Here is a 22277-nt window from a genome sequence, read left to right on the forward strand (position 1 = left end):
CTAACCACCTTCTTAACCACCCTGTCTACATGTGACACAGACTAAGAAGACCTGAACTCCTCGGTCTCTTTGTTCCATATCACTACTCAAAGCCTTACTTTTAATGAGTGTAAGTCCTGCCCTCGTTTGTTTTATCAAGATGCAATATTTTGCAACAGTATTTACTGTGGAGAAAGACACGGGAGATGTAGAATGTGGGGAAATAAATGGTGACATCTTGAAAAATGTCCATACTGCAGAGTAGTGGATGTCTGGAAACGCATAAAGGTGGATCAATCCACAGGCTTTGATCAGGTGTTCCCAAAATTTTTGTAGGAAGCGAGGGAAGTGATTTCTGGGCCTCTTGCTGAGATTTTTGTATTATTGATAGTCACAGCTGAGGTGCCAGAAGACTGCGGGTTGGTTAATACGGCGCTACTATTTAACGAAGGCGGTTTGGACAAGCCCAGGAACTACAGATGCTGTGCTCGACTAGGTGTTGGAGGGAGCCCTGAGCGACAGGATTTGCGTGTATTTGGAAAAGCACAGACTGATTAGGGATAGTCAGCATAACTTTCTGCATGGGAAATCATGTGTCACATACTCGATCTGGTTTTTAAGAAGTACCAAAGAGGATTGAGGAGGGAAGAGCAGTAGATGTGATCTGTATGGACTTCAGTCAGGCGTTCGACAAGGTTCCCCATGGGAGACTGGTTAGCAAGGTTCGATCTCACGGAAGTAGCCATCTGGATATAGAACTGGCTCAAAGGCAGAAGACAGAGGGTGGTGGTGATGGATGATTATTTTTCAGACTGGAGGCCTGTGACTAGTGGAATGCCACAAGGATCGGTGCTGGGTCCACTACCTCTCATCATTTATATAAATGATTTGGATGTGAACACAGGAGGTATAGTTAGTAAGTTTGTAGATGGCACCAAATTGGAGGTGTAGTGGACAGTGAAGAAGGCTACCTCAGATTTCAATGGGAGTTTGATCAGATGGGCAAATGGGCTGAGGAGTGGCAGATGGAGTTCAATTCAGATCAGTGCGAGGTGCTGCATTTTGGAAAAGCAAAGCTTAGCAGGACTGATACACATCATGGTCAGGTCCTGGGGAGTGTTGCTGAACAAAGAGACCTTGTTGTGCAGGTTCATAGCTCCTTGAAAGGAGAGGTGCAGGTAGATAGGATAGTGAAGGTGTTTGGTATGACTTCCTTTATTGGTCAGAGTATTGAGTAAGAGAGTTGGGAGGTCATGTTGCGGCTGTTGAGAACATTGGTTTGGCCACTCTTGCAATATTGTGCACAATTCTGTTCTCCACCTATCAGAAGGATGTTGTGTAACTTAAAAGGTTCACAAAAGATTTATCAGGATATTGCCAGGGTTTGTGGGTTTGAGATATAGGGAGAGGCTGTACAGGCTGGGGCTGTTTTCCCTGGAGTGTCAGAGTCTAAGGAGTGGTCTCAGAGGTTTATAAAATCATGAGCATGGATCGGATAGATAGACAAGGTATTTTCACTGGAGTGGGGGAGTCTAGAACTAGAGGGTATAGATTTAGCGTGAGAGGGGAAAGATATAAAAAGTACCTAAGGGGCAACATTTTCATGCGCCGGAGTTGCGTTTATGGAATGAGCTGCCAGAGGGAGTTGTGAAGGCTGGTACAATTGCAACATTTATTATGCATCTGGATGGGTATATGAATAGGAAGGGTTTAGAGGGATATCGACCAAGTGCTGGCAAATGGGACGAGATTAGGTTCGGATATCTGGTCGGTATGGGCGAGTTTGACTGAAGGGTCTGTTTCCGTGCTGTATGTCTGTGACTCACAGCTGGGGATCAGCTCAGTGGGTTTCAGTCTCTTAAAAGGTAAATCTTACTCTGCTTTACTTTTTAAAATCCGCAACATTCAGTAGGGTGAGTGTTTAATAGTTTAAGTGCCTCTGTTATGATCTTTTGGTTGAATGTTTTAAATATAAAATACAGGTTCTAATGTATTCGAGAGTAGTCTTTTGTAAAGCTGTAAGACTGCCTTTTTCTGGGTCTACAGATTAAGGTGCAGAGATGGCCATTCGTGCACTTCCTGGAGGAGAGTAGGGGGAGTTTGAGTGATCCTGATAGCCTGCAGGAAGTGATGCAAATCCTCTTGGATCACATGGATCAGGTGGAGCGGTGCTTAATGGTAATGATGAATTTAGAAGAGTCAGGATGTGTGATAGGTGGCAGTTTCAGGCTGAAAAACTGCAGATACAGTCAGGTAGATGGGTTACCTTTCGGAAAGGTAGGAGAGGGAGGTAGGTAGAGCATGAGTCTCCTGTGGAGAAAGTGAGGACTGCAGATGCTGGAGATCAGAGCTGAAAAATGTGTTGCTAGAAAAGCGCAGCAGGTCAGGCAGCATCAAAGGAGCAGGAGAATCGACGTTTCGGGCATAAGAAGGGCTTCTGCCCGAAATGTCGATTCTCCTGCTCCTTTAATGCAGCCTGACCTGCTGCGCTTTTCCAGCAACACATTTTTTCAGCCATGAGTCTCCTGTGGCTATCCCCATCTCAAACAAGTTTACTGTTTTGGATAACGTAGGTTGTCATAGACTTTCAGGGAATGTTGCACTGACAGCCAAGTTACTGGTACTGAGATTGACTCCACTACAATGAGAGGTCTATCAGATTTCAAACGCTCAAGGATGATAAGGGACTTTCTAGTTGGGCACAGACTGCTACTTCTGCAGCTGACAGTGAGACATCAGAATGGGGTGGTACCTCCCTGGTGCCAGGGTCAAGGATGTTTCGGACAGGTAGCAGAATATTATCAAAGGAAAGAATGACCAGTGGGAGGTCATTGTACATTGGTACCAATGACATAGGAAGGGGAAAAGATAAACTCCTGATGAGAGAATATAGCAGATTAGCCTGGAATATAATAAACCAGGTCCTCGGTCATAATATGTGGATTACTCCAGGTGCTACATGCTCGTGAGAGTAGGAATAGCAGGATGGAGGAGATGAATGATTGGCTAAGGAGCTGGTGTAGGGCAGAAGGATTCACATCTTTTGATCATTGTAATCTCCTCTTGAGTAGAGTTGATGTGCATAAGAAGGATGGATTGTACCTGAATTGGAAGGTGTCTGATATCCAGGCAGGGAGATTTGCTCGTGCTACTCAGGAGTCATTAAACCAGTGAGGGAGTGTGGGTAAACTCAAAGAGATAGTGAGAAAAGAGGTAAGTCTGAGGCTGGTACAGTTCAGAAGTCAGACAGTCAAGGCAGGCAAGGGCAAGGCACAGAACCAGGTAGAACTGACAAGTTACACTGCATTTACTTCAATGCAAGAGGCCTGACAGGGAAGGCAGATGGGCTCAGGGTATGGTTTTGAATGTGGTACTGGGATATCATGGGTATTACAGAAACGTTGCTCAGAGATGGGTAGGACTGGCAGTGTAATGTTCCAGGGTATCGATGCAAGAGGAAGGATAGAAAGGGGGACATGAGAGGGGGCGGAGTGGCCTTTTTGATTAGGGGTAGCATTACAGTTGTGCTGAGGGAGGATATTCTGAGATTACGTCCAGCGAAGTTACTTAGGTTGACCTGGGAAATAAGAAAGGGATGATCACCTTGTTGTTATTACCTGCGTGGGTTTCGTCTGTTTGCTGTGGTTTCCTCCTACTATCTAAAGATATGCAGGTTGGGTGGATATTCCAGGCTGAATTGCCCATATTGTTCAGGGATGTGCAGGCTAGGTGGATTAGCCATGGGAAATGCAGCGTTACAGGTTTAAGGTAGGAGGCTTTGAGGGTCAGTGTGGATGTGATGGGCCGAATGGCCTGCTTCCACACTCTCAGGATTCTCTGATAATTCTACTAGTTTTAAAATAGTTACAGAAAATAATAAACCAGATCCAAACGGTGTTCTAAATTGGACAAAGGCGAATTTTGACGGTCCAACGCGAGAACGTTCAATATTTCTTTGCTATTCCCAGGTAAAGGGACAGCTGGAAAGTGGGAACATAAGAACATAAGGAAGAGGAGCAGGAGGAGGCTACCTGGCCCCTCGAGCCTGCTCTGCCATTCAATAAGATCAGGGCTGATCTTTTCATGGCCTCAGCTCCACTTTCCTGTTCTCTTACCATAACGCTCAATTCCTTTCCTGTTCATAAATCTACCTTTTGACCTAACGATAGTCAAGTTGATAACGTCAACTGCTGCACTCAGCAGCAAATTCCACAGATTCACAGATTTATCTGAAGCAGTCCATCCTGAACTCAGTCCTAGATCTGATATCCCCTTATTTTGACTCTCTGCTCCCTAGTTTGCTCCGTCCCCAGTGGAAATCACCTCCCTGCTTCTAGTTTATCTACTCCCTTAATAATTTCAATTTTTTTCCGATCCAACCCCCAATACTTCAAAATTCCAATAAGTATAGAACTAGTTTTCTCAATCTCTCCGCATACGTCAACCCTCTGAAATTCTGACTCAAACTACTGATCCTCCACTGCACCCTCTCCTGTGCCAGTACATCCTTCCTGAAGTAAGGAGACCAAACCTGTACACAGTACTCCAGGTGTGGCCTCTCCAGCACCCTGTACAGCTGCAGCATCACCATCCCTCTAGCAATGAAGGACAATATTCCCTTCACTGTCTTATTTACCTGCTGCACCTGCAAACCAACTTCCTCTGATTCATGTACAAGGAAACCCAGCCCCCTCTGTACAGCAGCCTGCTGCAAGTTTTCACCATTTTATCAGTTAGCTGTTAGTCCGACCAAAATGGATGACCTCACATTTCCCAACATTGTCCTCCATCTGTTCGACCCTTACCCACTCACTTAACCTATCCGTATCCCTCTGCAGACTTACATTGGCCTCTGCACACATTGCTCTCCCACTCAGCTTAGTGTTGTCTACCTTTCATGAATCGATGCTGTGTCTGCTCTGAGATAATTTCTATCCAGATAGCTCACTATTTCTTCCTTGAGAGATCAGGCATTTCCCCCACTACAGAAGTTATGCGAACAGGTCCATTTTAAAATATTGGCATCACATTTGCAGCTATCTAATCTGTCAGAACCGTCCCAGAGTCCAGCACATTTTAGTGAATTATCACGAGTGCGTTTGCTATTTAGCCTCTTCCATCTGTTCTAGTCCCCTGGGATGCACTCCATCACGGCCAGACGACCCTTTAGGCTGTTATCTTTCCCAATACCACCTCTTTACTGAGAATGATTGCTTCTCTGTCCTCATCTGCCATTGCATCCATAGGCCTGCAACAACGAGAGTACACAGAGAGTATGTTCCTGTTAAGGCCAAGGCTGGGAGGTGTAGGGAATGCTGCCTGTCGAGAGAAATTGAGGGCCTGGTCAAGAAAATGAAGGAGGGATATGGCAGGTACAGACAGCTGGGTTTGCGTGAATCCCTCCAGGAGTAAAAGGGCAGTAGGAGTATAGTCGGGGGAAACCATGAGGGCTAAAAGGGGACATGAGATAGCTTTGGGAAATAGGTTTAGGGAGAACCCAAAGAGATTCGACAAATACACCTCGGACAAAAGAGTAACCAGGCAGAGATTAGGGACCCTCAAAGATCAGCAAGGCTGTCTGTGGAACCATTGGGGGTGGGAGGATTTCATGTCAGCTTTTACTTAGAGGATGTGGAAGTGAGACAGTTTGGAAAAATAAATAGGGAAAGCTTGACAAGTGTTCATATTACAGAGAATGAGGTACTGGATATCTTAGAATACATAAAGCTGAATAAATCCCTGGGACCTGATCAGGTGTGTCCCAGAACTTTGTGGGAAGTTAGGGAAGTGATTGTATCGCCAATAGCCACAGGTGAGGTGCTGTAAGACGGGTGCCATTATTTGAGAAAGGTGGTGAGGAAAGTCCAGGGAACAATACACCGGTGAGCCTGAAGTCAGGCAAGTTGCTGGAAGGGTTCTCAGGGACAGGATTTGGATGGAATTGGAAAGGCAAGAAATAATTAGGGATAGTCAGCATGGCTTTGTTCATGGAAATCACTAACTTGGAGTTCAGAAAGACGTTCAACAAGGTTCAACATAACAGACTGGTTCACAAATTATACAAAATTGGCTGGAAAATTGGAGACAGAGGATAGTGGTGAAGGGTTGCTTTTCGTACTGGAGGCCTGTGCTGAGCAATATGGTGTAAGGATTGGTGTTGGGTCCACTGCTTTTCATCATTTATATAAATGATTTCTATGTGAATATAGGAGCTATGATTAGTGACTTTACGTAGACACCAAAATTGGAGATGCATTGGACAGGGAAGAAAGTTACCTCAGAGTACAATGAGACTTCAAACAACTGGGCTGAGGAGTGGCAGATGGAGTGGAATTCAGATAAATGTGAGGTGCTGCATTTTGGAAAAACAAATCAGGGATGGGCCTGGGGAGTGTTGCTGAACAAAGAGACGTTGAGGTACAGGTTCATGGTTCTTTGAAAGTGAAATAGGCAGGGTGGTGAAGAAGGCGTTTGGTATACTTGTCTTTATTGGTCTGTGCATTGAGTATAGGAGTTGCGACATTATTTTGCAGCTGTACAGGACATTGATTCAGCCATTTCTAGAATTCTGCTTTCAGTCCTGGTCTCCCTGCTATCGGAATGATATTATAAAACTTTAAATGATTCAGAAAAGATGTGCAAAGATGTTTCCAGGGTTGAGGGTTTGACCCATCCAGAGAGGCTGAATAGGCTCGGGCTGTTTTCACTGGAGCATCGGATGCTGAGAGGTGACCTTCGAGGTTGATAAATCGTGAAGAACATGGTTAGGGTGAAGAGCCAAGGTCTTATTCCCAGGTTAGGGGAGTCCAAAACCAGAGAGCACAGACGTGAGGTGTGAGGGAAAAGATAGAAAGGCGATCTAAAGAGCAATGTTTTCAAGCTGAATATGGTATGGAATGAGCTGCCTGAGGAAGTGTGGAGGCTGGTACGATTACATTTAAAAGGCATCTGATTGGGTACGTGTTTAGGAAACTTAGAAGGATATGGGCAAAGTGTTGGCAAATGGGACAAGATTAATTTAGGATATCTGGGCGGCATTGACGATTTGGACCGAAGTGTCTGTTTCTGTGCTGTGCATCTCTAATGACACTAATAAATTCAAATTAAGATAGATTTCTCTTTTATAGAGAGTTAGCAAAAGAGCTGACAATTCTCCTTGTAGCTGAGAAGGTTAATCAGTGATTTCAACCAGAAACTGATTTGTTTCCAGGATATTTAATTTACAGAGACACTGAGAGAAATTATTGTCACAAATTTTAAAAATGTGAAGGTTATTTTACTCAGTAAGTTCTGAGCATCTGGAACAGTTTGAACCACAGCTGGATGCAGCTTTTGTTATTGTCAAAACAGATTTGGAATTTAACTATTTGAGGATAAATGTGAAGGGCTACTGGTAAATGGGAGTGGAGTAAGGGCAGATTGGCAGCATCTCCAGAGGAAGAAAGTACAGCCCCAATGGGCTGAATAGCCCCCAGCCCCTGTGCTCTGTGATGATGAATGATGAAGCTCATCCCAGGGCAGAGCCACAGTCATGTACAGCAAGGAAACAGACCCTTTAGTCAAACTCGTCCACACCGACCAGATATCCCAACCTAATCTAGTCCTATATGACAGCAGTTGGCCCATATCACTCTACGCCCTTCCCATTCATATACCCATCCAGCTGCCTTTCAAATGGTGACAGCTTGTATAGTTACACCACTTCCCTGACAGTAGATTCCATACACGCACATGAAAATAGTTGACCCTTGGGTCTCTTTTATGTCATTCTCCCCTCACCTTAAACCTATGGCCCCTCGTTCTGGACTTCCTAACCCCAGGGAAAAGGCCTTGTCTCTGTATCCAATCCACGCCCCTCATGATTTTATAAACCTCTGAGGTCACCCCTCAGCCTCCTACCACTCAAGTCACAATGGGACCTGGCTGATTGATGGCAGCTTCAGACCAATAGGGGAGCTGGTGTAATCCTCCCGCCAATGGGAGTGAATGAGGGGTGTGGCCAGCAGGCCAACACGTGACCATGAGCTGTGCAGGTGCAATGTCACTGTGAGGGGGGACCCAGTGAGTGTGAAGGGAGTGGGAGAGACAGCAGAGACTGGGAGAGAAATTGAGTTTGTGTACTGGGTGGGTTGATAAACCCACGATGCAGGCTGCTAGACCTGAATTATAAACTCCCAGTAAATGAAAACCAAAGGAATTGCAGATGCTGTAAATCACAAACAACAACCAGAAGATCCTGAAAATGCTCAGCAGGTCTGGCAGCATCTGTGAAGAGAAGTCAAAGTGAATATTTCTGATCCAATGACCCTTCGTCAGAACTGATGTTCCTGAGAAACAATGTTGGTTTATATGCAGAAGGTAGGGGTGAAGGTGTAAATGATAGGTGGTGATAGATTCCAAAGAACGCGATGGGAGCAGTTGGACAAAGGAGTGGATAACGATCTGGCTGGGGGAGGGTGAATAGCTGTTTATGGAGACTGTTAGTGACTAACCATAGGTAGTGTGTAATTGCAGGCAATGTAATAACAGGGCCTGGTCTATGGGATGGGGGCTAGGACACTCGTACGTAGGAGACTTAGGACCTAATATTATGGAATCCAATATTGAGGCCAGAGGGCTGAAGGGTCCCCAGGTACAAGATGAGGTGATGTTCTTCCAACTTGTGTTAAAGTGTGGCGCTGGATGTGCACAGCAGGTCAGGTAGTATGCAAGGAGCAGGCGAATTGACATATTGGGCCTAAGCACTTCTTCAGGAATGTGAGGGTGGGGAAGAGGACAGATAATAGGATGGGTGTGTAGGGCTGGTGGGAAGGTAGTTAGGAAGGCGATAGGAAAATGCAGGTGGGGGTAATAGTGAGAGGGTGGAGTGGATAATTGGGAAGGAAGATGGACAGATGGGACAGTTTGAGGGCGGTGCTAAGTTGGAGGGTTGGATCTGAGATAAGGTCGGGGAGAGGAAATGAGTAAATGTTGCCATGTTGTTGAAGGGTCGCTCCATCCCACCTATTATTTACTCTTTTACCCCTATCTCCTGCAGTCCAAAGATGTGTAGGTTAGGTGAATTGGCCAAGCTAAATTTCCCGTCGTGTTCAGGGATGTGTAGGTGAGGTGCGTTGTTCAGGAGAAATTTAGAATAACAGAGTTGCGGAATGGGTCTGGGTGGGATAATCTTCGAAGGATCAGTGTGGATTTGTTGGACCAAATGGCCTGTTTCCACACTGTCGGGAGTCTAATTTTCCCAGCTGCCGTCGGTTCTGGGGAAGGGTCAATGGACCCGGAATGGCCCTTGGTGTGTGCAGGAGCTGGAAACTGGGAAGAGGGAGTGGCAGCGGAAACCGGGGGAAAATGATTCAGTTTAGACTAGGAGGTTTTATTTACACATCTGTACAGGGTGTTAGTCCTGAATTAGAAACTCTTGGTCCCATGTTTACAGCAAATGGGAAAACAGCTGTGGGCCTCAGTCAGTGATGGGTCCTGGGTTATGGCCACCATTTTTACTGGGGGCACGGTACAGCGAGGTGCATGGACATGTCCTCTTCCTGGGTGGGGGAGGGGTGATTTGAAAGAGGAGCATTTACACATCAGACACATACCAGAGAAATATTTGTCTTTCCAATTCATCCTGCACTTGTTTTGTGAATTCTTTTTATAGGATATTAAATGAGAATAATTGAGGACGGGATCTCAAAAAAGCAGATTTCTGCACTCAGCGGAGTCATCAGGATCTGAATATCATTAGCATTTTATTGTGGAAGGAGAAAGGGCTGTCTGTTCTGTCTCTGGGAAAATATCTTCAATACTTTTGTAAAGCAAAATGCAGAAAGATGTTCAAATTTGTGGTTGAATTCCCCATGGGTGATTTGGCCTGAGTGGGAGCACAGATTTATCCAGATTATACCTAGTCTGTTTGCAGGAACTGTCAGATTTAGTCCCAGTCACTCACTTCATGATGTTAACCTGTAAACTCCTAATTTTCAACTCCCTGCAAAATTTTCATTAAAATTCTTTGTGAACTCAAATTCCAGCACATTTTCAGGTGGAATGTTCCAGGTTCTGACAACTGTCTGTTCATCCAGAAACTGCTGAGGTCTATGTTGACTCTGGGGTTACAAAGGGCTGAGCTGAAAGATGAGATGCAGTTCCTGAGCTCCCATTGAGATGCATTGGAACAGGACAGGAGGCTGAGGGCAGTGTAGGTGTGACCAGACAATGAAAATGACAGGGCTGCACTGAGTGTTGCTTGTCTCAATGAGTGGGTTTTGGAGTTAGGTGAAAACAGAGAAAGGTGAGATCGGGAGAAGTTGAAGCTGAAACTCTGGTTTAGTTCAGGCCATTGAAAAATTCACATGGTCCCAATGGGAACAGTCAATTTGTAAGTGATACCTGCAGAGTATTTGTTAAGTTTTTAAAATATAATGTATCAGCTTAAGTAAAGATTGGGGCTTTTGATATATAATGGAAATGTTTGAAGTGAAGGAAGGTTGAAAGCTATTTTAAATTCTCTTAATGGGAGTAATTAGCTGAATCTAGAGAGACGTTGTGACAGGAGCCCTCAGACCCGTAGTGTGCTCCTCTTGTACAATGTGGGAAATAAGGGATACTTTCAGTGTCCCTGACGGCTATGTGTGCAGGAAGTGGGCCCACCTGCATCTGCTGGGAAACTGCTTTTCAGACCTGGAGTTATGACTGGACTCACTGTGGAGCATCTGAGAATGTTATGGACAGCACGTTTACTGAGTTCGTCACACTGCAGGTGAGGGTTACACTGGCACAAAGGGAATGGGTGACCATCAAACCAAATAAAAGGCTCAGGAAGGCAGTGCAGGAATCCCCAATGATCATCCACTTCTCAAAAAGATACTGAATCCTGCTTGGGATTCTGTTGGGGGTGAATGTGTGGAGTGGCTTCTCGGGAAATCAGCAACAGCCAGGTTCATGATACAACAAATAGCTCTGCTATACAGAACCGGAGGAAAGACAGTGGCAGGGCTATAGTGACAGGGGATTCAATGGTCAGGGGTACAGGCAGGCACTTCTGTGGCCACAGACATGAATCCAGGATGGTATGTTATCTCCCTGGTGCCAGGATCCGCGATTATCATGGAGCAGCTGCAGGACATTCTGGAGCTGGAGGGTAAAGCCAGTGGTTGTGGAACACACCGATACCAATGACATCACTAAACAAAGGGATGAGGTCCTGAAAGCTGGATATAGGGAGATCAGGGATACAGTAAAATGTAGCTCCTGAAATAAAATAATGTCAGACTTACTCAGTGCCATGTGCTCGTGAGAGCAGGAATAAGAGGATAGATCAGCTGGACGTGTGACTGGCGAAATGGTGGACCAGAGAAGGGTTTAGATTCTTCAGGCACTGGGACCGTTTCTGGGTGGGTCCTGTACCAGCCTGACCGGTTACCCCTGGGCAGAGCTGGGAGAAATCTCCTGGTGGAGGCTTTTGCCAGTCCCATTGGTGCGGTTTTAACTAGTCTAACAGGGGGATGGGAACTAAAGTGTAGGCTTAGATGGGTCAGATTCAGGACAGGGAATGGGAGGTAGAATATTAGTGATGTAGTCAGTGGCTCAGAAAGCCACAGGAAAGGAGGATTAAAGGAAGATTGCGTCCCTCTTCATCCATTCATCCCAGGAATTATAGTCAGCAAAATATGGAGCTGTACACTCTCTGAATCTAAGTGCTTCAGCAAAATGGGGGAAATCCACAATAAAAACAAAAAAGTGCTGGAGATCCTCAGCAGGTCGGGCAGCATCTGAAATGGTAACAGATGCAGGAAACATTGCAGCCTTGAAGAAGTGTTGAGATGATCACACCAGGTACTACAATATCGGTTACACGCTGAGTGCCAGAACGGGGGACTAGAATTAATAGGTGCTTGATGACCAGCATTAATACGATGGGGCTAGAAAGGTGACATTTCGGGTCAGGACTATTCATCAGGGCTGACGAAGGGTTCCGACCCAAAACATCAACCTTCCTGCTCCCGTGATGCAGCCTGACCTGCTGTACCTCCCCAGATCCACATTGTATGGACTCTGACTTCTCGCATCTGCAGCCCATAACTATCTCCACATCCCAGGACTCAGGCTGGTGACCCTCCTTTACTCTCTCAATAACCAGGAGAGCCTTCCTTGGGAAAGGGGAACAAAGGTATACACAGTACTCCAGGTGTGGTCTCACCAAGGCCCTTCCAGAAAGGGATCCCTGCTACTGTACACGAATCCTCTCACTAGGAAGGTCACCCATCATTTACATTCTCCACTGCTTCCCACTCCTGCCTGCTTCCGAAAAAGAGGGAATCGCAGAGCAACATGGAATCAAATGAGGTCAGAGTTTCTGATATAAAACTGTTGAACACAATGCCCCCATCTTCTACAAACTGGCCATCAAGCGCACGTGCCTGGTGTGATAATCTAACCATTTCTTCAAGGCTGCAATGTTTCCTGCATCTGTCACCATTTCAGATACTGCCAGACCTGCTGAGGATCTCCAGCACTTTCTGTTTTCTCTGTTGTGCAGGACTGAAAGGGGGGATTTGCAGTTGAGAAATTCAAATTGAACTTCATGTTCAGTTTTGATAGTTACTTGATCCGTGCCGATCTGAATATCATTGACCTTTTCATCTGGATGGAAAGGTGGTGCATTCTGTCCGTGGGTGAATATTTCAAATGTCAGTGTGACTGGGAAAAAAGTACTGAGACAGTGAAGTCCATGTTAGTGTGGGGACTGTGGAGAGAGATTTCATTGGTTCTTGAAAGTCTAAAAAATCATGGCACATTTCCCAGGAGCAGTTAAGCCACTGGTTTTGTATGAGGGCAATTAACCATGAAACCAGAAAGACAAAAGGATTCCTGCATCATGGAAAAAGCTATGAAAATGGGATTGTTGTAATGGATTGAATTATCGATCATGGATTGTAATCCATTGTCATGTCTGTTCCAACGCCGTGGGGAGACACTGGAAATGTGATGAATGCAGTGTAGGTTTCAGTTATTAAACTGGAAAAGGTGCAGAAGAAATTTCCAAGGATGATGCCAGGGCTCAGGGGTCTGAGTTACAGGGAGAGGTTGGACAAGGGAGGGCTTTTATGTTTAGAGCAGAGGAAACCGAGGGGGAATATTTTATAGAAGTTTATTAGGTCATGAGAGGCGTGGGTAAGGTGAATGCACTCAGTCTTTTTCCCAGGGAACCAAGGACTGGAGGGCATCAGTTTAAGGATAAAGGAGAAAGTATAAAAGGGGAGCTGAGGGGCAACTGTTTTCCACAGAGGGTGGTACGTATATGGAATGAGCTGCCAGTGGAAGTGGTTGAGGCGGGTACACTAACAACATGTAAAAGGCATTTGGACAAATACATGGATAGCAAAGTTTCAGAAGCAGATGGGCCAAGTGCAGGGAAATGGGCTTAGCATGGATGGACATTCTGATCGGCATGGGCCAGTTTAGGCCAAAGGGCCTGTCTCTGCTGTAGGATGCTGTAACTAAGTGCATTTGCTATTTCTCCCACGAACTCTGTTGGTTTCCTGCGATGTATTCCATCAGGGGAAGGAGACTTGTCTACCTTTAGCGCCATTAGCTTGCCCAGCTCTAACTCTTTCACGATCATGGTTATTATCTAGGTCCTCACCTTCCTCAGTCTCCTTATCAATTACTGCCATGTTCTTCGTATCCTCCACTGAGAAGACTGACTGCTGTGTGCTCATATTCCTGAACCCTGCTGGATAGGAATAACTAGGCACAGAACTCTGAGAGATCTTCTTTGAGTCTTTATTGATGAGACATGGCAGTTACCTGGGTATTTTACGTGCAAAACGCCTTTAGGCAGCATTAGGTCCGATGTACGGCTGCCATTCTTCTACCTTTGTGATTTGTGACTTTACATAGAGACTGTCTCTCAGGATGATCTCCATGGCAACAACAGTTAAAAAGTCTAGTTCAGTTCAACTCTGGTTAAACCACACACACCTCCCCCACACCCCCATGACTCCCTCAAGTATCTGACAGGCACTTCAGTTTCAGTGGGGCTGTCTATTGGGATGCTGATGTGGAGGAGCCGGGGTTGGGGTGGGGTGGACAAAGTTTAAAACCACACATCACCAGGTTATAGTTCGACAGGTTTATTTGGAAGTACAAGCTTTTGGAGTGTGCTGTGATTTTGAACTTGATCAGGATTATCTCTCTGGTAACTGTTAAATGCTTCAACAATTACAGAGGCCATATGTTCACCAAACAATAGGTTTCCCTCTAGCAGTGTAAACTGCTATTCTGGCCCTGGGGATAGCTATCCATCACTTTTTATACCCAATCCCATCAAGCTTTCAGTTGACCTTTAAAGTTTTTCTAATCTCCTCGTTTCTCCTTTGGTCTTTGCCAATTTGTATGCCTTCTATTTCAATTTGATAGACTCCCTTATTTCCTGAGCCACCCCCGGCAGATTACCCCTTTTCCTACAGTCCTTCCTTTTCACTGATATATACTTTTGCTGAGCACTTCGAAAAATTGCTTTGATATTCCTCCACTGTCTGTCAACTGTCCCACCTTAAAGACTTTGCTCCCAGTCTACATTACCAACTCCTGCCTTATACTATTGTAGTCTCCTTTGATTAAGCACAGGATCTTCGGACTGGATTTAATCTATCCGCTTTCCATCTGTGTTCTAAATTCAACCAGATTTATCACGCGGCTTTTGTCAGATTACGAGGTGAGACGATGTTTCCTGGGTGTTTTGGTTTTCATTATCAGTGACCTTGGCTTTGTAATAAATTACAGACTAGATATTCACAACAGAGTATTCTGGACGGTGTGAATGTACCACACAGTCTATAACCATAAATCACTGTTACCCCTCAGTTTAAAATTGCAAAATCGTTATCTTCTACACGCTTCCTCACTATCTCAGTTTTGAATGCTATTCCACTTGACTATCCTACATTTTCCGAAAATCTCCTTTGGTGAAGGTGGTGAGTTTTGTATTCCGCTTTCCAGTTATTACTGTAAGAAGATAAGTCCTGGGCACAGGAGAGGCAATGCAGCCCTTCGAACCAGCTCCACCATTTAATACCATGATGATTGAGCTCACCTCGGTCTCAGCTGGATTTTCCCGCCTGCTCTCTCTCTCTCACCCTTCAGCTCATTGCAAATTAAAAATCTGTATCTGTCCATTAAATTTGCTCATTGTCTTGGCATCCACTGCGTTTTGAATAGGGAATTCCACAGATTCTCAACACATCGAGATAGGTACATTCTTCTTCATGAGAATACAATAGAATCCCTACAGTGCAGAAGCAGGGTATTCATCCATCGAGTCCACACCAATCCTATAATTCAGACTCACCCATTCCCAGTATTTCCCATGGTTAATGGCTTAATCTGCACATGCATGGACACTGTGGTTTAGCACGGCGAATCCACCTAACCTACACATCTTTGCACTTTGGGAAGAAACTGGAGCACCGAACCAAACCATGCAGCCACTGGGAGAACGTGTAAACTCCACACAGTCACCTAAGGCTTGAATCAAACCAGGGTCTCTGAAGCTGTGAGGCAGAGGTGCTAGCCACTGAGCCACCTCTACCTAAAACTGCTTCCCCTTCTTGACCCCTCCACCCTGCAATTGACTGAATCTATATTCCTTACGTCAGACATTGGGTTGTCTAACCAGATGTCTCAGTAAAACCCAGTGACAAGCCATATGTCCTATCTGTCTGAATGGGGATCCTATACACAACATCCTTCCATCCCACACGTTTCATTCACTTTTCAAAGACAGGGCTCCAGTGACTTCATGGGGACTGTAACTTCCATAATTCCTGAGGCAGGAACCACAGGTGTATTGGGAAACCCGGCACTGTACATGTACAGAATTTGGGCGGGTTTTGGAGCACGTGCTTTAGGGTAATTAGGGGAAAGTATTTCACACTGTGATTGGCCAGAGGAGGAACGTATCTGCTTGTAGTATTGATCAGTTGGGGGGGTCAAAGTGTCACTACACCCTCGTGGGACCACTCTCTATCCCCAGTTCATTGTAATGCTGGGAGTAAACTAATGGGAAACAAGGAAGAATCTGATCCATTCTCCCAGACTGAAGGTTCCTCTTCTGTCCAGGATCTGCCACCTCCCTTTCTGTTTCTGTCTGTTTCATTCTGCTGTTACATGATTGACTTGCAGCAACAGAAGGGAAAGGAAGTGAACCCAGAAAGGGTGCAGAGTCTAACCAGGGACGGGACGTGGTGTCATGGATCTGTTTATCAGTAACTCCATGAGAATGAGGAGGGTGTACATTAGGGGCAACAGAGTCAGAATGGTGGGAGAGAGTAAGTGGGCTGGAGGGTTACAGCTTTGGGGGAAGAAAGGCGAAAAAGATATTTCAGAGAAACTAGAATAGTCTGTTCTGAATTTCTAATCTGTGCATATTCCTTTACACAGGGTGCTAGATGGGGAAGATTTGCAGACTGAAATCTCAAAATCATGTGTAGATCGTGATTAAGTTAACCAGCATTTGAAGAACCAAAGATGGAGAATCATTCAGACAAAATCCTGCAACACTCTCCTCACAGCATTGTCAGTCTCTCTGCGCCAAATGGACTGTGAATGGTACAAGACAGCAGCTCACGACCATCTTCTCAAGGGTAACGAGAGATGGGGAATAAATGCTGGCTGAGACCGTGATGCCCATATCCTGGAAATGGGTTCTATCTTTATTTGCTGAAACCCGGTTGATGTTACTGCAAGATGATGAGGGAGGCTGAGTGCATCCTCCAGGAGGCAGCATCATCACATTACCCCTGCCTACACCCACGTAATAACACAGCAACATCACTGGTATAAAAGGCAGTGAAGCCCAAGGAGGACTGAAATATAGTTCTTCGTGGTAAAGTCATGAAAGCGGATTGGAACAGAGCAGGAACAGGAGACTGAGCTGGATGGTCAGCTGTTTCCCATTGAATGGTGGAGCCAGATTCAAAGGTCGAATGGCCTTCTCCTGCTGCTATCTCCCAGGTATGTATATAGCCATGGAGCCCGGGTAGGAAGAAGTAGTCAGGGCAGGGATTTTGCAGGAGATTACACTTCCACCTCAGTTTTCAGTGAGGGATGGTTTGATGGATTTTATTTAACATTTGTCTTTAATGCAAAGTTTGTGAATTTGTTTTTTTTGAAAAGTACAAGTTTATTCCACAATAAATAAAACGTTAAGAATGGAAACTATCTGCATATAACAGTTTTTAAAATTTTAAATGCCCTTTAAACAAAATTCTGTCTAGTCCCGGACCCCATCACTTTTCAGTTACTCAAACTCCAGGGAAATATTCCTTCCCTCTCTGAACCTTTGGTTTGATTTAACTACTTTCAGTTCTCATTCTGTGAGCTGTGAAGCATTTTTCTCCCATTTCTCCTACCCAGAAGTGTTATCTCACCCAGCTGAGCAACCTTCCCACCATCAACATCATTATTCCAGTATTTTGCTTTTTGTTAACGTATAATCACCAGCAGTAGCACACCAGTGTCATCAGTTGAATATTTACAAACAAAGCCCATTATGGGCAAAGCAAACCATTCCAAGTGACAGGGTGGGAAGGGGCTAAATCAAAGTAGAGTTGGGGGTGAGGGGGTGGCGGTGGCCGTGGAGATAAAGCACAGTATCCCCTGCGGTGCCCACCTCTATCTAATGGCATAGAGAGCATTGATCCACACGACATGCTCCTCCTCCAAGGAGACCCTGAGAATATTCTTTATCCTCAATCATAGAATATAATCCCTACAGTGTGGAAGGAGAGCGTTGGTCCATCAAATCCCACCAACCATCTGAAGAACATCCCGCCCACAGCACTCCATCCCTGTAACACTGCATTTCCGATGGCTGATCCACTTAGTCTGCAAATTCTGAACACTGTGGACAATTTATGACGACCGATCCACCTAACCTGCATATCTTTGAATTGTGGGAGAAAACCAGCGCACATGGAGGGGACCCCCACTATTATGGGGAGAATGTGGATACCCCACATAGGCCCCGTTGACCAAGGCTGGACTCCAACCTTTTACCTGGTGCTGTGAGACAGCAGTGCTCTGATCACAATTTAAATCAATACAGATGAACCCTGCTTCTTGTCACATTGCTGTTTGTGGAGACTTACTGCCCAGAGAGGCATTCTGAGGTTCAGAAAGTGGCAATATAAATTCAGTCAACTCCAGCCCAGTTAATGTGGTTAACAACAACAACATCAATACTCCAACAGTGTCGTCATGAACAAGGTCCACTCCTCACTCTGATGAAAAGTAACTGCAGAATCAGAGTCCTGCAGTGATGTGTGAACTCTACACCACACGGAGCAGGGTGATGACCACTTCCCTGTGTGCACTCACTGGGCTCTCAGTCGTGTTGAGTCTCAGCAAATCCCTTGTCACACAGAGAGGGAAACAGCTCCTACCCAGTGTGAACCCGCTGGTGTCTCAGGGGGTCAGGATGAATCACTGAATCCCCTCTCGCACACTGAGCATCTGAATGGCCTCTCCCCTGTGTGGGCTCACTGGGGTCTCAGGGAGTCAGGATGAATCACTGAATCCCCTCGCTCACACTGACCATCTGAATGGCCTCTCCCCTGTGTGGGCTCACTGGGGTCTCAGGGAGTCAGGATGAATCACTGAATCCCCTCTCACACACTGACCATCTAAATGGCCTCTCCCCTGTGTGGGCTCACTGGGGTCTCAGCAGGTGGTGCATTTGAGTGAATCTCTCCCCACATTGGGAGCAAGTGAAGATCAGAGGACTGAGTGAATCCTTTCCCACACATGGAGCAGGTGAAGGATCTAAATCCATTGTGCCCGCTCTGGTGCCTCAGCAGATTGTAAGATCGAGTAAATCCCTTCCCATACGTGAGGCAGGTGAACAGCCTCTCCCCAGTGTGACTGTGTCAGTGAGTGTCCCACTGGGAGGGGTAAGTAAATTTCTTCCCACAGTCCCCACATTTACACAGCTTCGCCCTTGTCCCGTTACATTGGTGTCTTTCCAGATCACATGACCAGTTAAATATTCGACAACTTGCCTAACATGGGAATGATTTCTCTGAGCTAGGAATACTCCTTTCCCCTTTTATATTACTGATAAGGATCAGGACCTGCAGAATTGGACGACTCTGCAGTTGATGTGATGTTAAAGCTGAGTTTTCCATCTGTGAACTCTCTCTCTCTGTGAAACAAGTTTTTCCCTATCATTACTACAACTGCCAACACCAGCTCTCCCTTCAGCTCTGCTGAATGTCTAAATTTGGACTAATGTAAAGACCTCAGGAATGTGCTTTTCTCTCACTTGTTTCTGAAAGTACATTGGAGCTATTTTGAATAAATTAATACACTTTACCAGCAGAACTCATGCCTACTCTGTCATTTACGATTTGTAACCTCTGGCAAATTTGTTACCATCTTCGATGACCGTTATAATGCTCTGCGCACTTCTCTGGAGCCAGGATAAGTCAATTCTAACAATTACCAATAGATTGTATCTAAACAGAATGTCCCCACAACAATAGGAGCTCTGACACTCAGTGCCCATCATTTAAGTTCTTTTTCTTAAAGCCCCTCGTGTCTGGCAATCTGGCAATACAATTGAAGATATTTTGTACAGTAGCCTTTTAGTCTCAATTGCCAGTTCCAGTCCTTGAAGCAGCCAGTAACATGCCATCGTGACTTGAATTCTAACAGCAACATTGCCTTGGCAGAAGAGATTAAGTAGAATGAAGCTGTCTTCTCTGGACTATCTAAACATGAAACACTTCAAATGAACAAAAATCTTAAAGAGATCAATCTGGTAGACACAGCACGGATGTGTGTCCTGGCTGGTGTGTCTGGAATGAAATCAGCACTAACTGTGGTATCTTTACCCAGTATCCCCTTTAGCTGCATAAATGTTTCAGATTTATTTGCTGCTCTAATTCCACTCAATTGATCACTCCCCTTTGTAACTTCTGTAATGTTGGCAGCCGTGCAAATATTGATAACATTTGATTCAATCCATACCAAAACCTCTCTGTATCTGTGTCTCACTTTTGTTCACTGAGACCCTCATTCAATCTGACCTCTTTACAAACCCTGCCCTGATATTTCCTTAGACGGCTCAGAATAAAATGTTCACAGAATTGTTAATGCAGAAAGGAGGCTGGCTTCACTCATCAGCTCTCCAAAGGTAAGAGGGCTGAGAGGTAAATAAGAGGGGTGTGTGGGGTTGGTGGGATGGGAACTCGGAAGGCAATAGGTAGATGTAGATGGGAGGTAATGATGAGAGGTTGGAGTGGATAATTGGGAAGGAAGATGGACAAGTGGGACAGTTCAAGAGGCCAGTGTCGAGTTGGAGGGTTGGATCTGAGATAAGGTGGGGGGAGGGGAGATGAGCAAACCTTGATGCCATGTGGTTGAAGGGTCCCAAGATGGAAGATAAGGTGTTATTCCTCCAGGCGTCGAGCGGCTGGGATTTGGCAATGGAGGCAGCCCAGAACCTGCATGTCCTTGGTGGAGTGGGAGAGGGCGTTGAAGTGGTCGGCCACAGGGTGGTGGAGTTGTTTGGTGCATGTGTTCCAGAAATGTTCTCTGAATCAAGTTGGCGTCCTGACTCCCCAATGTAGAGGAGACCACATCGAGAGCAAAGGATAAAATAGGTGAGGTATCTGGACGTGCAGGGAAATCTCTGCTGGATGTGGGAGGATCCTTTGGTGCCGTGGATTGACGTGAGGGGAAGGTGTGGGCACAGGTTTTACACCTCTTGAACTGGCAATCAAAGGTGCTGGGAGTGGAGGGTGGGTTGGTGGGGAGCATGGATCTAATGAGGGAGTCACAGAGGAAACAGAGGGAGATGAGACAGGGAGAACGTGAAGCTGAAACTTAGTTTTAGTTCAGGCCATTCAGAACTTCGCATGGTCCCAATGGGAACAGCCAATTTGTAAGTGATACTGCGGAGTATTTGTTAACAGTTTTTAACGTATAATATATCAGCTTAAGTAAAGATTGGGGCTATTGATTAAAATGGACATGTTTGAAGTGAAGGAAGGTTGAAAGCTGTTTTAAATTCTCTTAATGGGAGTAACTATCTGAATCTAGAGAGACATTGAGACAGGAACCCTCAGACCCGTGGTGGGCTCCTCTTGTACAATGTGGGAAATAAGGGACGCTTCCAGTGTCCCTGACGGCTATGTGTGTAGGAAGTGTGTCCATCTGCGCTCCTGGGAAACTGCTTTTCAGACCTGGAGCTGTGAGTGGACTCACTGTGGACCATCTATGACACTGGGAATATTATGGACAGCACGTTTCGTGAGTTCGTCACACTGCGGGTGAGGGTTACACAGGCACAAAGGGAATGGGTGACCATCACATCAAGTTAAAGGCTCAGCAAGGGAGTGTCAAACAGATACTGTATACCGGTTGGAATTCTGTTGGGGGTGAATGAGTGGGGTGGCCTCTCGGGGAAATCAGCAACAACCAGGGTCATGACACCACAGATAGCTCTGCTGCACCGAACAGGAGGAAAGACAGTTGCAGGAGTATAGTGACATGGGATCAATCGTCAGAGTAAGGGCAGGTACTTCTGTGGCCACAGACATGAATCAAGGATTGTATGTTACCTCCCTGGTGCTGGGATCTGTAATAACATGGAGTGGCTACAGTGAGTTCTGCAGCTGGAGGGTAAATAACCAATGGTTGTGGAACACACAGAAATCAACGACATCGCGAAACAGAGGGATGAGGGCCTGAAATATGTATAAAGGAAAATCAGAGATATATTAAAATGAAAAGTAATAATGTCAGACTTACACCCAGTGCCATGTGCTAGTGAGACCAGGAACAAGAGGATAGATCAGCTGGATGTGTGGCTGGAGAAATGGTGTACCAGAGAAGGGTTTAGGTTTTCCAGGCACTGTGACCATTTCTGGGTTAGGTGAGACTTGTAGCAGCCTGACTGGTTACCCCTGGGCAGGGCTGGGATAAATCTCCTGGTGGGGTGATTGCCAGTTCCATTGGTGAGATTGTAACTAGTCTGGCAGGGGGTTGGGAGCTAAAGAGTGGCTTAGATGGGCCAGATTCAGGTCAGGGAATGGGAGATAGAGTATTCGTGATGCAGGCAACAGCTCAGAAAGACAAAGGAAAGGAGAATTAAACGAGGATTGAGTCCTCTTCATCCATCAGTCCTGCCATCCCAGGGGTGAGAGTAAAAAAAAATAAAACCTTTTAAATGTCGATGACTCTGAGTGCCTCAGCAAAATCGTGGAAATCTGCAATAAAAACAAAAATAAATTGCTGGA

At 45.6% G+C, this 22277-nt stretch overlaps 1 long non-coding RNA gene across 2 annotated transcripts in view; it reads left to right on the top strand.

Annotated features, from left to right (window-relative positions):
* LOC140483974 (uncharacterized) overlaps positions 1 to 22277 on the top strand; it is a 48575-nt gene that overhangs the window by 15605 nt on the left and 10693 nt on the right. The window contains exon 6 of one of the 2 annotated variants that reach the window (XR_011962127.1): positions 16417 to 16989. This is a non-coding gene — a long non-coding RNA (uncharacterized lncRNA). Of the gene's footprint in view, positions 1 to 16416; positions 17194 to 22277 lie in introns of those variants that run through there. The other variant, XR_011962126.1, reaches the window with a different exon arrangement.

Source organism: Chiloscyllium punctatum, chromosome 12 (assembly GCF_047496795.1).
Source record: "Chiloscyllium punctatum isolate Juve2018m chromosome 12, sChiPun1.3, whole genome shotgun sequence".
Lineage (NCBI taxonomy): Eukaryota > Metazoa > Chordata > Chondrichthyes > Orectolobiformes > Hemiscylliidae > Chiloscyllium > Chiloscyllium punctatum.